The following is a 13,173-nucleotide window of genomic DNA, read 5'->3' on the forward strand; positions in this document are numbered from 1 at the left end:
GTTCCTAGGGAGAGATGGGTCAGTAAAGCCAATGCCCATAGTGTTATCAGCAATGAAATGTTACCAACAATGAAGGTGGAGAAATCACTGACATGAGCGTAAACTGATGAAGCTTGGATTGTATTCACCGTCTGCTCATGAGTCTGTGTAATAATAAATGCTTATTATTAATCAAGGGATTTCTGAATGATTTCACATAGACAGCATTTTTGCTCTAGGGCCCATCATTTCTTAGGCACAGCCCTGAGAGGAAGACATAGGTCAGTGCCAATCAGCAGAGTACATATTATTTTCTTTTTGTGGCCTAAGGGACTCTGCATCCTAATCTCCAAAGAGAAAGAAACCCATTAAAGAGACCTTATCTGCATTTAAGATTCAGATTTATTAGACATTTTCAATTTGATCTCGAGAGGCATCTATTTTAAAACAATGAATAATTAAAATTAATATTGAAAAGCATATTCTTCAATCATGTTGGAGGGCTGCCTCAATTTTCTACTCTAGCATTTCATTATGATTTACAGCATGCAGCTATTCCGAACAGTAGGAATTGGAATCTAATGGTAACTTTAAGCTCTCATTACCTACTAGACTTCCAAACAAAAGTTAATTGGCAGGGGATTTTTTTTCTGTGTGTGTGATTTCCAATTGTAGTGGGAAAAGTGCCTACAAATACTGCCAATGAGTCAGAAACTGCACATTCTCTGGTAACACAATTGAGGAGCCAAGAACTTAGTGAACATTTCCATTTTCAAAATGAGTCCAAACTATGGTTCCTGGTTTTCCTTCTGACCTGTCCATTGGACCAGAAACCTGCTCAAACTCACTCACAAATTTCACTTGATTTTTCTAGAAGAATTACATTATGTATATGATTCAGGTCCCATGTTCTGTTTTATGATCTGATGTTTATAGACAAGCCTCAACTAGGAATATTTTGAAGCCACCACCCTCAACCTTGATAAATGATCTCTCTTTCCCTATATTATCAACCTTAAAATTGCAATGAATTGATAAAGGGTGTACTTAACAAAAAGAACTAGTCTTTTGAAAATGGAAAGTTAATAACCATTACTCATCTTTTGGCATCTGTGGAATGATGAAACACTGGATTACAGGCTATATAATGGCTAATTACTCAGAAACATATCCCACAAGAGATCCTGCACTATATCTGGCAACGATACCTCTGAACCCTGGATGTACTTTTGAAGCCACATACGCTGATTCTGGAATACACATGTCTCTGGGGCTGCCCTCATAGCAATAGGCTCTTCTTGACATCTGCTGTTTTCTATTACTGCCTTCCAAGTCTAGAACTTATATGTGGCTGTGCGATTGACAGTAGTTACAGTGCATGTTTTTGCCATAACTGAAAGAAAAACTAAAAAAAAAGAATTTTCAATAACTTCCATTGGAATATTCACAAACTCGAAGTAGGGAACTCCCTGATGGCGCCAGACTGCAAGAAAAATTAGCAAATGTGCACCTATTGGGTCCTTGGCAGGGATAGGGTGCTGAAATGCTGACTGAGTTGCAATACCAGCTGATATTCTAGTTCAGAAAAGAGAAGGGGGTCAAGGAATTGTGTGAGGGATCTCTTGCCTTTGTTCTTGATTTAGAAGCTGAGTGTCTGGGAGCAGATTACTCAGTGTCTCCAGTTCAAACCATCAATCTGCCTAGAGTCCCTGATTCCCTTCCTGCTTGCCAATAACTCACTTCACAAATCAGCCAGCCTCTGCTTTTTATAACAGAAATTTGATGATGCAATTTAAGCTTTAAATCCCGCCAGTGACTCCCTAAACAGGTTACCACAGCCAGCATCAACTCACAGGATTTACTCCCTGCCTAGATGTCCTTCACAGCCATCTTTAAGCCCACCGTCATTGATTGTTCTTTGGTTCTTCTGGCACATTAGCACAGTCAAGACTCTTGGCTCAGGACTCCTGCGTTTACTGTCTGGAGTGTCCTTCCTCCAACCACAACAATCTTGAATCCTTGTCAACACTCTAGTTTCTGCACAGTAGTTACTTTTCCATACTTTCCCTGACCACCCTATCTACATTATACACTACTGAAAATGTTTTCATAATACCCTCATTTTAAAAATACCAGTCCTTATCAATGTCTCAACTGCTTCACTGGTTTATTCACCAAGCTATTCTTTTCTGTCTTTTCCACTAAAAAAAAAAAAAAAATGTGGGTTGCATGCTGATCTCTACACTCATGCAGCATTTACAGTTGCTCCCAGACCATTAATCAATTTTATAAGCTGTGTGCCAAACTCCTGAGCTCCTGGCTCAATTCTTTCTCTCTTCTGCCTAATTTCAGGCTTCCCTTTGCCCCACTTCCTTGAAATTTGAGTTCCTTGTCATGTGTTTGAGCAGATGGGACCTCCCACTTCCCTGAAACAGATGGCATCCTGCATGGCTAGTGTAGGCAGAGTACGGCTAGCCTGCGAGTTGAGCACATGGTCAGAGTCTCCAGGGCTGTGAAGTTCAGGAGAAACTGAGTGGGAGAACAGGTATAAGAAAGATCAGACCCATCCGGTGGGCTAGAAGTCAAGTGAAGAATAACACAGCAAAGGTAACTATGGTGTGAAAGCAAGCCAGCTAGTCAACTTGGTCTCATGAGCAGCTCACCCCAGCTGCCTCTCTGAAAGCAGATGGCATCCCCCTCCCCAGAGAAGTCCTATTACAATTGAGTTTCCTCTTGACCTTTAGCTAAACTGGCTCCAGTCAGTTAAAGTCAGGATGTCCTCAAACAGAAAACTAGCATCCACTAAGAATCCCTCAACACAGACCTTGACCTGAATGTGCTTATAGGTTAGGTAACAATCTGCAGTCTACTTTACTTTTAATTATCTAAACTATCTGGGTAATCGTTTGCATTTCATTTCACTGATTGAGACATAGGCATGGTCCTGTGAGCTGTGGTCTGGATTAGATTCAACACTTTGCTCTTGTAGTATCTGTTACCATGGGTTCTCTACTGCCCACGCAGGGAAGTTACTCCCCACTGACCTTATTTACATCTTGATGTAGAGAAAAATCTCTTTTTCTCCATTCCATAAAGAGGGACAGGTGTCCTACCATCTTTTGGAAGAACTCTCTAAGTCCCAGGACTGATGAAATGTCAGGTTATGTCAGTGGGTGGGCAAGGGGTGTTCAACGTTGTAATCCTTCCACTGTGCCTAGTTCTTTGTAATTGATGGCCTATACTCTACTCTTGTTTCTCCAAATCACCCTTCCTCCTTGATTTTAGAATAAGCCTCCCCTGCCATCCCTTCACCATGGGGACAGGAGAAATGAAATTATTATTTTCATTTTGTTTTGCTTTTTTGAGACAGGGTTTCTCTGTGTAGTTTTGGTGCCTGTCCTGGATCTTGCTCTGTAGACCAGACTGGCCTCGAACTCACAGAGATCCACCTGCCTCTGCCTCCCGAATGCTGGGATTAAAGGCGTGCGCCGCCGCCGCCGCCGCCGCCGCCGCCGCCGCCGCCACCACCGCCCGGCGAAATTATTTTTCACGTAGGTTGAAGACTCAATTATTGCTCTGCTTTAAGATGAGCTGCTGGAGAGGGATAGACCACTACCCCACCCCCTGATCAAGTGAGAGATAATACCCAGAAATGACCAGATTATCACTTGGAGATACGGCACTAATATAATTGCAAATAATAGAAATGCTCTGAGCTGCTTAGGCAAGTAAAGGAGAGTTCATTAGACAGAAATGTTTTTTCATGGAGCCAATGCTAGGAGACCTCAGAAAGAACCTGTGACATTGGTGGGAAAGGTGTATCCGGGCCTGACTGCCTCCTGTTCCTCGTCTTTGGGTAAATTGCATCTAGAATATTTTCATACTCTTACCCCTCTTTTACCATTAGCTCTTTGTCTACTTCTTAACCCTACTCAAACCTTCTGGGTCAACAGCTCCTGTGTTTCTCACTTCCCCTTGGAAGAAACATGACCAATGAGGCCTCCAGGCGTACCTGTTCCAGTCCCAGCTACTCTTTCCCAGAGCAAAGATTTGACAACTCCACCTTTGAACTGAGCAATGGAGGAGAGAGAGTCTAAAATGCAAAATAGCAGTCTTTTGATAGTATGATAGGAAGTCATGAGGTGACAGAGCAAGAGACAAGAGACAAGTACCACCTGCAATCTTGATCTACTGAGTCATTTACTTATAAGACATAGCAAAATGTCTTAAAATTTATACGTAAATATCTTATAATTTGTGAGTAAATTTATGTACATCATACCAGTTGCCTAGTGGATTTTCATCTCTTTTGAGAACAAAGAATAACATTAGAAACACAGAAATAGTTGAAAGCCTTTCTGTCTATATAATAGAGACTTGAGACATTGCTATGAGCTCCATTTTCTGTATTAACTAAATACAGAAAATCGCACATACTATTTTATTTAAGTTAAATGTCTTAGTGCACAGTGTGCTTGCCTACAGGATTTAGTGTTTTGTTCTACATTTTCAGCAGGTAGGGAGTCCTTTTCATATACTAGAATTCTGATGTCATTGAGTCAGATGGGAATAAGAGAATTGGAAAATAACAATGCATAAAGTAAACATCAACTGCTGTTAGCTTTTAAAGGCTATTTTTAGGACTAAAATCACAGTGTTTTCTTCCTTCCTCCCCCTCTCTGCTGCCTTAGGTATTTGTTTCAACACTCCCTATCCTATGATGACGTGGATAAGGTCCACAGAGCAAAAGGTAGAATGCTGAAGGTATTCACACTAAAAGATAGACACACTGAAGAAACACATATCTGTCTAAGCACTACAAGAGCATTAAGGCTCATCCTGCCATTTGCATCTGATGGAACAAACAAATAAGGAGGAGCTAAATCTTTAATTACGTGATAGTATACATCCGAAGTCCTTTATGGAAATTTCTGGAGTTTTGGTCATTATTGTCTTTCCAACTCTGGGCTGTGAGGTTTTTTTTTCCTCCAGAATTAGCATAGGTGTGGTCTCCTTAAGAGAAGCACTAACAATTCTCTGTTCCACACATGGCAGTCTCACTACCACCACAGGTGTGTGTTCACTTACTACAGAAGCATAAAGGCTATTCCACACATGTTCCAGGGATCGTTTGCAAGGTGGATGTTTCTTTCTAGAAGTATCCCTAAGTGTCCTTTCAGGATCACCTACTATACAATTCTAATAAATAAGAAACTAAAATAAATGTTCCTGAAAAGAATATTTTCCTTTTCACTATTAGTAGACGTACTGTATATTTTCAAAATATTAACGATGGTATAAATTGTAATTTCTGGTCGTTCAGTTGTTCCTGTTTCTACAATTGTTCTTATTCTCCTATTTCTTCTGCAACCTTTCGAGCATTTTTGAAAAGGGAACTGTGTTTCCATATCTTTGGGTTTGTTCTCCAAAATGAGATTTTTTTTTCATATATTAAGGGTATGTGTCTACTTTTTCTCCTTCTCTGCTGATGCTTAAATTTAAATCCTTACTGTTCTTTCCTGGTGAAAGAAATAAATGAATGGTTTCTTTTAACTCTTTGATGCTGAATGCTGACTGTTTCGTGTTTACCATTGTCTGTAAAGCAATAGTGAGGATGTGCCCGTGCAGTTAATCTGATCACTCTCACAGCCACTACTGGAAATGGACACGTTAAAACGGTTATGGAGGGAAAGTACTTCTCTGAAGAAATGAAATTGGTAATGACATAGGTCAAAGAATATGACGGAAATTGAGGTTTTGATTTCTGCCAGCTCACACAGCGGGAAAATCGTGCTTTCAAGTCCACAGAGAATGAAGGAATTAGCTGTGCTTTGAAACCCTTCTCAGATCTCCTTTTAATGGAACAACCTCTTCATAACATAACGCAACTCTGTGGGTATAACCGTTCCATCTAATGCACTGCTGGAGAGAAGGGGGTCTCTATTAAAGCATGTCAGTCAAACTCTGAATTCGTCAGAACATGGGATTCATCTCCAGACTCTTAGAGCCTTACGTTCACCAGCTCCCCACCATGGAGAACCCTTTGCTGCCCAACAGATTCTGAACACAAAGCGAATAATAGCTTTCATCCTAGATTTCTAATATGTTACACAGTTACATTTTACATTTTTATTTCCTAAGGGAGAGTCAGGAGGTTTAAGTGATTCCAGGTCCTATTCTCTTCTGCCCTCATTAAGCTTGCAAAGTTCTGCCCAAGCCATATCTGGAAAGAAAACAAACTGTGACACAGATAACACTGTCCATCTGGGGCACTGCCGCAGTTCTCCGGGATCCATCTGTGCTGATACAAAGCATAGGGGCTGGGGATCCCGGCTCCCTTGCTGTTGACAGTTGGGTTCACCTTGATCTCTTTTCTGAACTCCCACAATGCTTACCTTGCATCCCACACCAGGCTCTCCATCATTCACTGCTCCATGATATGATTCGCTTTTTTGTTTGTTGTTCACTCGTTCAACTGACTCACAATTCTAAGACATTTGCTATGGGAAAAATATTAGTCTAGACCAGTATACATATCCTTTTCCTTCTAAATCTTGCATAGATTCTTCCATTTATTTAAAATGAAAAAGAATAAGAACCTAAAGTCATCTAATTGGACTTAAGGCCCATCCAATAGGAGGGTATTCATGCCTGAAGCTGTACACCTGGTCAACTACCTATGGCTGATGAGGTCATATCCCCTAGAGGAGAACCTACTACTGCCCCTTTCCTAAAGCAGTGTAATTCCTCACTGCATTCTAAATACTCACTCTTACACTCAGAGATAAATGAATCTGTTACCTCTCATTAAGGAAGCTCCTTTTTGCAGCAGAGAGAGGCCATTACTGGAAGCCACAACTGGTCAAAATGCAGACAGCACCTGACCATGGCATGCCTAGACCCAACTGATACATCTACAACACAACCCATGTACCTAAGGCTGATAGAACATTGTAGAAGAATAGTTGGAAAGGTTGTTAAGATCCAGAGCACCAGTGTCTGCAATGTGATAGTGTCTTCTGTATGTAACAGGGAAATTACACCCTTAAAATCTCAGTAGTATGATTGTCTGAACAAGACCTGCACAATAACAATACCATTTGACATGCCAGCATGGATGAGAGAAGTTTCACAAGACCCCATCCTTTGAAGAAGCACTACAGGGAAATCATAACTGCTGGGAAAAGGAGAATCTGTCTCCCTAAGTATGAGCATACTAGTAGGTTATATAATTTCAAGTGGTGATTGCTAAGCACAGATACATATGAACGGCACTGAATGGACTCAGTAGACTGTGTTTATATATATATGTAAGAACAATAATCGAAGAGGTCACTAATTTTAGAGGGGGTCATGGGAGGCTCTAGAGAAAGAGCAGATGGGGAAATGATGTAAATTCATCACTCATGGATGAAATGCTCAAAAAAGAAAAAAGAATGAATGAATTAAATGTGTGGGTTTCTTTTTTCAGGAAGGAAATATGAAATTTCTACTCTTAGTAAGTAAAACCTAGAAAAGAAGGCAGAAAGTGTAGTATTTCAGATGGAGAAAAGCCCAAGGGGCTTTAATCCTGCACAAAGAACTACAGGTAAGTGAGCAAAACTGGGAGAAATGCCGGAAGAACACAATTAGCTGTCCAGTGACAAGTGGTCAGCCCTGAGACCACATGTAGAAATAACATTATATGCTCTTAGCAGGTTCTATTTAGGAATACACATGTATATATAAAAACACATGCATGTGAAAACAATTAATGAAAAAAGAGGCCATGAATTTGAAGATCAGGGAGGGAATATACGGGAGGTTCCAGCATGAGGAAAGGGAAAGGAGAAATATTGTAGTTAAATTACCATCTCAAAAATAAAAAAGTGTGGTATTTATTAGAAGTACACAAATATTCCAATTCTTCTCCAGGAAAATCATAGATTTTTGAATTATTCATGTGCTCTGAAATTGAGTGCGACCATGACTTCTTTTGGCCAATGAATATGAATTAAATTAGGGTGTACTGCTTTCATTGGGGGAACATTTTAAGGATCAATAGGCAGTTCCCCATATTCTTTTGGTCATAGTTTAGTGATCATAAAGTATGTGGCTAACGTAGATCTGCTAACACCTGGCATCACTGAGGATCCACTGTACACAGGAACTTTCTCCTCACCTTCAATGACTATGAAGCTTGAGACACAGACTGGCTTGATTATATCACTGTGATTTTCAAATCATTTCTGAAATCAATTCTCAATAAAGAATAAACAAAAATTCCTGCTTGAAGGGAACAGTTTGATGGATTCAGCATTTAATAAAGTTACGTAACAACCTCCGCAACCTAATTTCCAAACATCTCAGAACAGCATCATTTAGTAGATTTCATCAAAGAGAAATCTGTAGCCATCAGCCGTCATTCCCCATCCCACTCTCATGCTCCAAACCTCCAGCAATCACTGATATTCTTTCTGTCTTTATTAATTTCTCAAGGCCAATTATTTCACACAGAGCTCACTCAATGTGTGGTTCATTGCAGCTGGCTTCTGTCACTAACCATGATATTTGTAAGATTATTCTTGCCTCAGCATCCCTTTCGGTATTCATTCTAGTTTGAGTATTATGTGACATGGACATGGACATTGTGTATGTCCATATGGTTTATCTAGTCATCAATTTATGAACATGTCCACTGTTTTCACTTTAGGGTACTTACATTGCTGATACAAATATTTGTGCGATGTTACTGTGGAGGTAGAAATTTTCATTTTCCTTGGAACGGTTCTAGGAATAGAATTACTGGATGTTTTGTTAACTGATTTAACAGTTTGAGGAGCTGCAAACTATTTCCCCAAGTGACTACATCATCTTGCATTCCCAATGTGTGAATGTAACTGTGGAGGTTCTAGGGGTTTTTTTTTTTTCACATCCCCACTGATAATTTCTTAAGAATTTTTATTGTATGGCCTTTTTTATAGTCGTCTTTCAAATGCATATAAAATATTGTCTCACTGTGGTTTTGACTTGTATTTCCCTAATGGATAATGAGATAGTCTTTCATACAGTTATTTGTCATTTGCAAATATTTTAGAGAAATTTCTACTAAAATTGTTTAATCGTTTATGGTCAGCTTACTTGTCTTACTATTGAATTAAAAGAGTTCACTATATATAAATCATGTAAGTATTTTCTCGTTCTGTATATATTTTCACTTTACTGATATAATGAAAATATTAGAAAATTGTTATTCTAATTTTTTCATGTGTATGTGTGTATGTAGTGTGCCTGGGTATATGTATGTTTGCACATCCATGGGTGCCTGTGCACATATGTACACACACCTGTGAGTGTGGCGGCCCAGTTTTGATGTTGGGACTCTTCATTGCTCCCTACCTAACTCACTGAAGTATGGTCTGTCAGTTGAACCCAAAGCTTTCCCAGACAGCTGAGCCAGCTAGCCAGCTTGCTCTGGAGCTCCTCTGTCTCTGCCTTCTGGGAATTGGAATCACACACAGACTGACGCACCCACTCAGCATTTCTGTTGGTTCTGGGGATCTGAACTCTGGTTCTCACACTTGCGTGGCAAGCCTTTTCACCACTGACCATTTCCCCATCCTTACCCCCTGGTTTTGTTTTATAGTTGTACTTGTGCTAGAGTTAAACAAATGTAGTCTAATCTAGGACCAAGGATATTTACCTCTCTGGCTTCCTCTAAGAGTTCCCATCATTTGCCTACACTTGAGTCTCTCACTCCTTCTCAGTACTTTCTTTCTGTTGTGACCCTGGCCCCAAATCCATTCTTTCTGGTTGCTTCAGAACCGCTTGCTGAGAATACTCCTCTTTCTTCCTTTGAATTATGTTGGTGCCTCTATGCAAAATCAATGTGTCATAAACATATGTCTATGGTGGTATTTTATTTTGTACTAAAATGTTATTTGTATGTTAATAAATAAAGTTGCCCGGGGGTCAGAGCTATTAGCAAGCCATAGGAAAGCCAGGCGGTGGTGGTGCATGCCTTTAATCCCAGCACTTGATAGGCAGAGCTAGGTAGATCTCTGTGTGTTCAGGGATACAGCCAGCATTGGAGACACACGCCTTTAATCTCAATGCCAACCATAGAAGACCTGGAGGTCTGTACAGACAGGCAGTGACTAGGAGGTCATGTGGTTGGGTTTACAACCAATGAGAAGGCAGAACCGAAAGTCTTTATAAAGACTTTAACACAGGAAGTAGCTCTCTTTCGGAGAGATAGGACCACCGCAGGAGGAAGGGTAAGGTTTTAGCTCTTAGCTCTGACTTCTTGGCTTTCTTCTTTGCATTGGTTCTGTGTTTCTTATTTAATAAGATGGTTGGTTACATCCACATATGTCTCTATTTGTGGGTTTTTAACTCCATCCTCTCTCTTCTATTCTACATGTGCCTATCCACACGGCCATGCCACATTGTATTAGTTACTGTAGCTTTGTAAGGTTTTAATATGATAGCATCAGTCTCCATGCTGTCACCCTTCTTACATTTTATTTGAGCATTCTGTGCTTCTGCATTTCCAAATGAAATTTATGATCAGTTGGATAATTTTTTTTTAATGTCAGCCTGGCATTTCAGTGAGGATGACGTGAACTCCTCTGCTCCGTTTGAGGAGTATTATTACCATGCAATACACAGAGGTTTCTGATCCTCTGGAATAAGACATCTTTCCTTTTACTTAGAATTTTAATTTTTTCCAACCATATTTTACTTTGGGGCGTACAATCGTTCTGCCTTTCTACTGTTTGTTCCTAAGCCTAGGGTTTCTGATACTACTGTGAATGAAATTCCCTTCTTAATTTCTTTTCTGTATTGCTCACTGCCCAAATATAGAGCTACATTTGATGTACAACTGAATATAAAACTGTATCTCTGGAATTTGCATTCTATGACTCTGCCAAGGTCTTTTAATTTTAGTGGACTCATTGAGATTTTCTACATGGAGGATCATGTTGTTAGTGAATAAAGACAGATTTACCAATCTAGTGCTTTTGCAATCTAAAGCCTTTTGTTTCTCTCCCTGTTCCCACCCCAGTTGCTCTAGGTGGAACTAAAAATGTAACACCCAAAGGATGAACTCCTGAGACTGAGGTTGGTATAACTTTACCTGTATATCAACCATTTGAGTATTAAGAAGATTAAGGTGAAAGCGGATCCTATTTCTCTCATTGACAAAATCAACATAGATTTTTGGAAGAGTAGAATGCACCAAGTCAGTATCAATAGATAGAAGTGAAGTCATTTAGTATGAAAAAGTACAATATTAATTTCATACACAGATTTCATCAGAGTAAGTTGTAAAGAAGAGTGGAAGAAGAGATAGGGTTGTGTCTCAGTGGTAAAGCACTGGTCTAGCATGGGAAAACACACACACACACACACACACACACACACACACACACACACACACACACACACGAAAAGAATAGAAAATGGAGTCTCAACTCTCCATCTCTTAACACCAAACAAAGCTTCCAGCACTGAAATTGGGTTATATTCAATTGAGTTGTTGCCCAAAGGGGTCCCATGGAAATCCCCAAATGATTCAGACTGTTGCCAAGACAATAGGTTGCTCTCCACAAGTGACAGCAAGGTCACATTGCTGAAGCCAACACCTACACAGCTCATTGAACAGAGAGAGATCAAGCTGGTGTCTGCATAGAACCTTCAGCCCTAAGTTCTAGTGTCTTTGATATGGGAAGGTACTCTGCAGGCTGCCACAGAAAAACATAAACATGAAACCTTTGATATATAATGCTGTCCTACCTGCAAAAATATGGTAGGGCAATGGTGGCACAAAGCTTGTAGGAGTAGCCGACCAATGCCTGATTGGACTTAAGGCAGACTCCAAATCTAACACTGCATAGGTGACCAAGATCCGGAGACTAAATAGCCCAGGGACATAGGGTAAAACCAAATACAACTGGTCTTTTTTAAAAAAGTAGCCAGGCAGTGGTGGGGCACACCCTTAATCCTAGTACTTGGGAGGCAGAAGCAGGCAGATCTCTGTGAGTTTAAGGCCAGCCTGGTCTACAGTGAGTTCCAGGATAGCCAAGGTTACACAAAGAAACCCTGTCTTGAAAAAAAAAAAAATAATGACTCCTATACTTCTAGATCAGTGCCTTATTCAGCCATCATCAGAAAAGTCTCCTCTTGTAGAAGATGGGAACAAATACAGAGAACTAGAGCCAGACACTGTGCAGAGAGAAAACTTGAAACACACACCCCTGGATGATATTTCTCTATCAGATCCCTCCCCTCAGAGCTCAGGAACCCCACAGAAGAGGAGGCTGAAAGAGTTACAACACATAGGGGATGGGGGACACCAGGAGATCAAGGCCCTCTAAAAGAACTTGAGCAAAGCTCATATGAACTCAGAGATTGAAGCAGCAAGCCCAGGGCCTGTACAGATCTACACCCAGTCCTCTGAGTATATGTTATAACTCTCAGCCTAGCGTTTTTATGGGACTCCTGAGTGCATGAAGTAGTGGGTCTCTGATTCTTATGCCTTCTCTGGCTCTTTTTCTTCCATTGGCTTGCCTTGTCCAACTTCAATGCTGTGGTTTTCATTTTATTTTATTACATTTTGTTTTGTAGTTATCTCTTAGGAGCTTGTTCTCTGCTAATGCAAGACAGAAAAGGTGATTGGGTTGGGAGGGGAGGGAGGAAGGGAGGGTTTGGGAGGAGTAGAGAGAAGGGAACAGTAATCAGGATATGTGATATGAGAAAAGACTCTATTTTCAATAAAAAGGGAGAAAAAGAAAATAAAAGTTAGGAACAAACATTTTCACAAGGTTGGGGAGTTGAAAATGGAAGTAGATCAATTAAAAGGGTCTCGAACGTGCCTAGAAAGGAAAGAGCAAGTGCCAGAACTTAGAAGTGATCACCACTGCCTATTCCCAGCCCCCTCCACTGTTCCCATTTAGAGTCTCCACAATACCTACACTCAGGCGAGCCAAGCTTCCACAGCCTGGGCTCCAGGCCAGAAAGTATTTACTAGCTGCTGAGCACAAAGCTGACTGTGAGCCTTACTCTCGTAGCCTCATTTTGATCTCGGGCAGCATGGTTCTTCTGCTTTCCTTTTTAAGATTGCCTTCAGTATTCTTCCACCTTTTCCTCTTTTCCACAACTCCAGGAGACTCAATTTGCTTCTCACAACCATTTCTGTACTGCTCTCAATTA

Source organism: Peromyscus californicus, unplaced genomic scaffold, assembly GCF_007827085.1.
Source record: "Peromyscus californicus insignis strain IS unplaced genomic scaffold, ASM782708v3 Scaffold_13__1_contigs__length_99412109, whole genome shotgun sequence".
Lineage (NCBI taxonomy): Eukaryota > Metazoa > Chordata > Mammalia > Rodentia > Cricetidae > Peromyscus > Peromyscus californicus.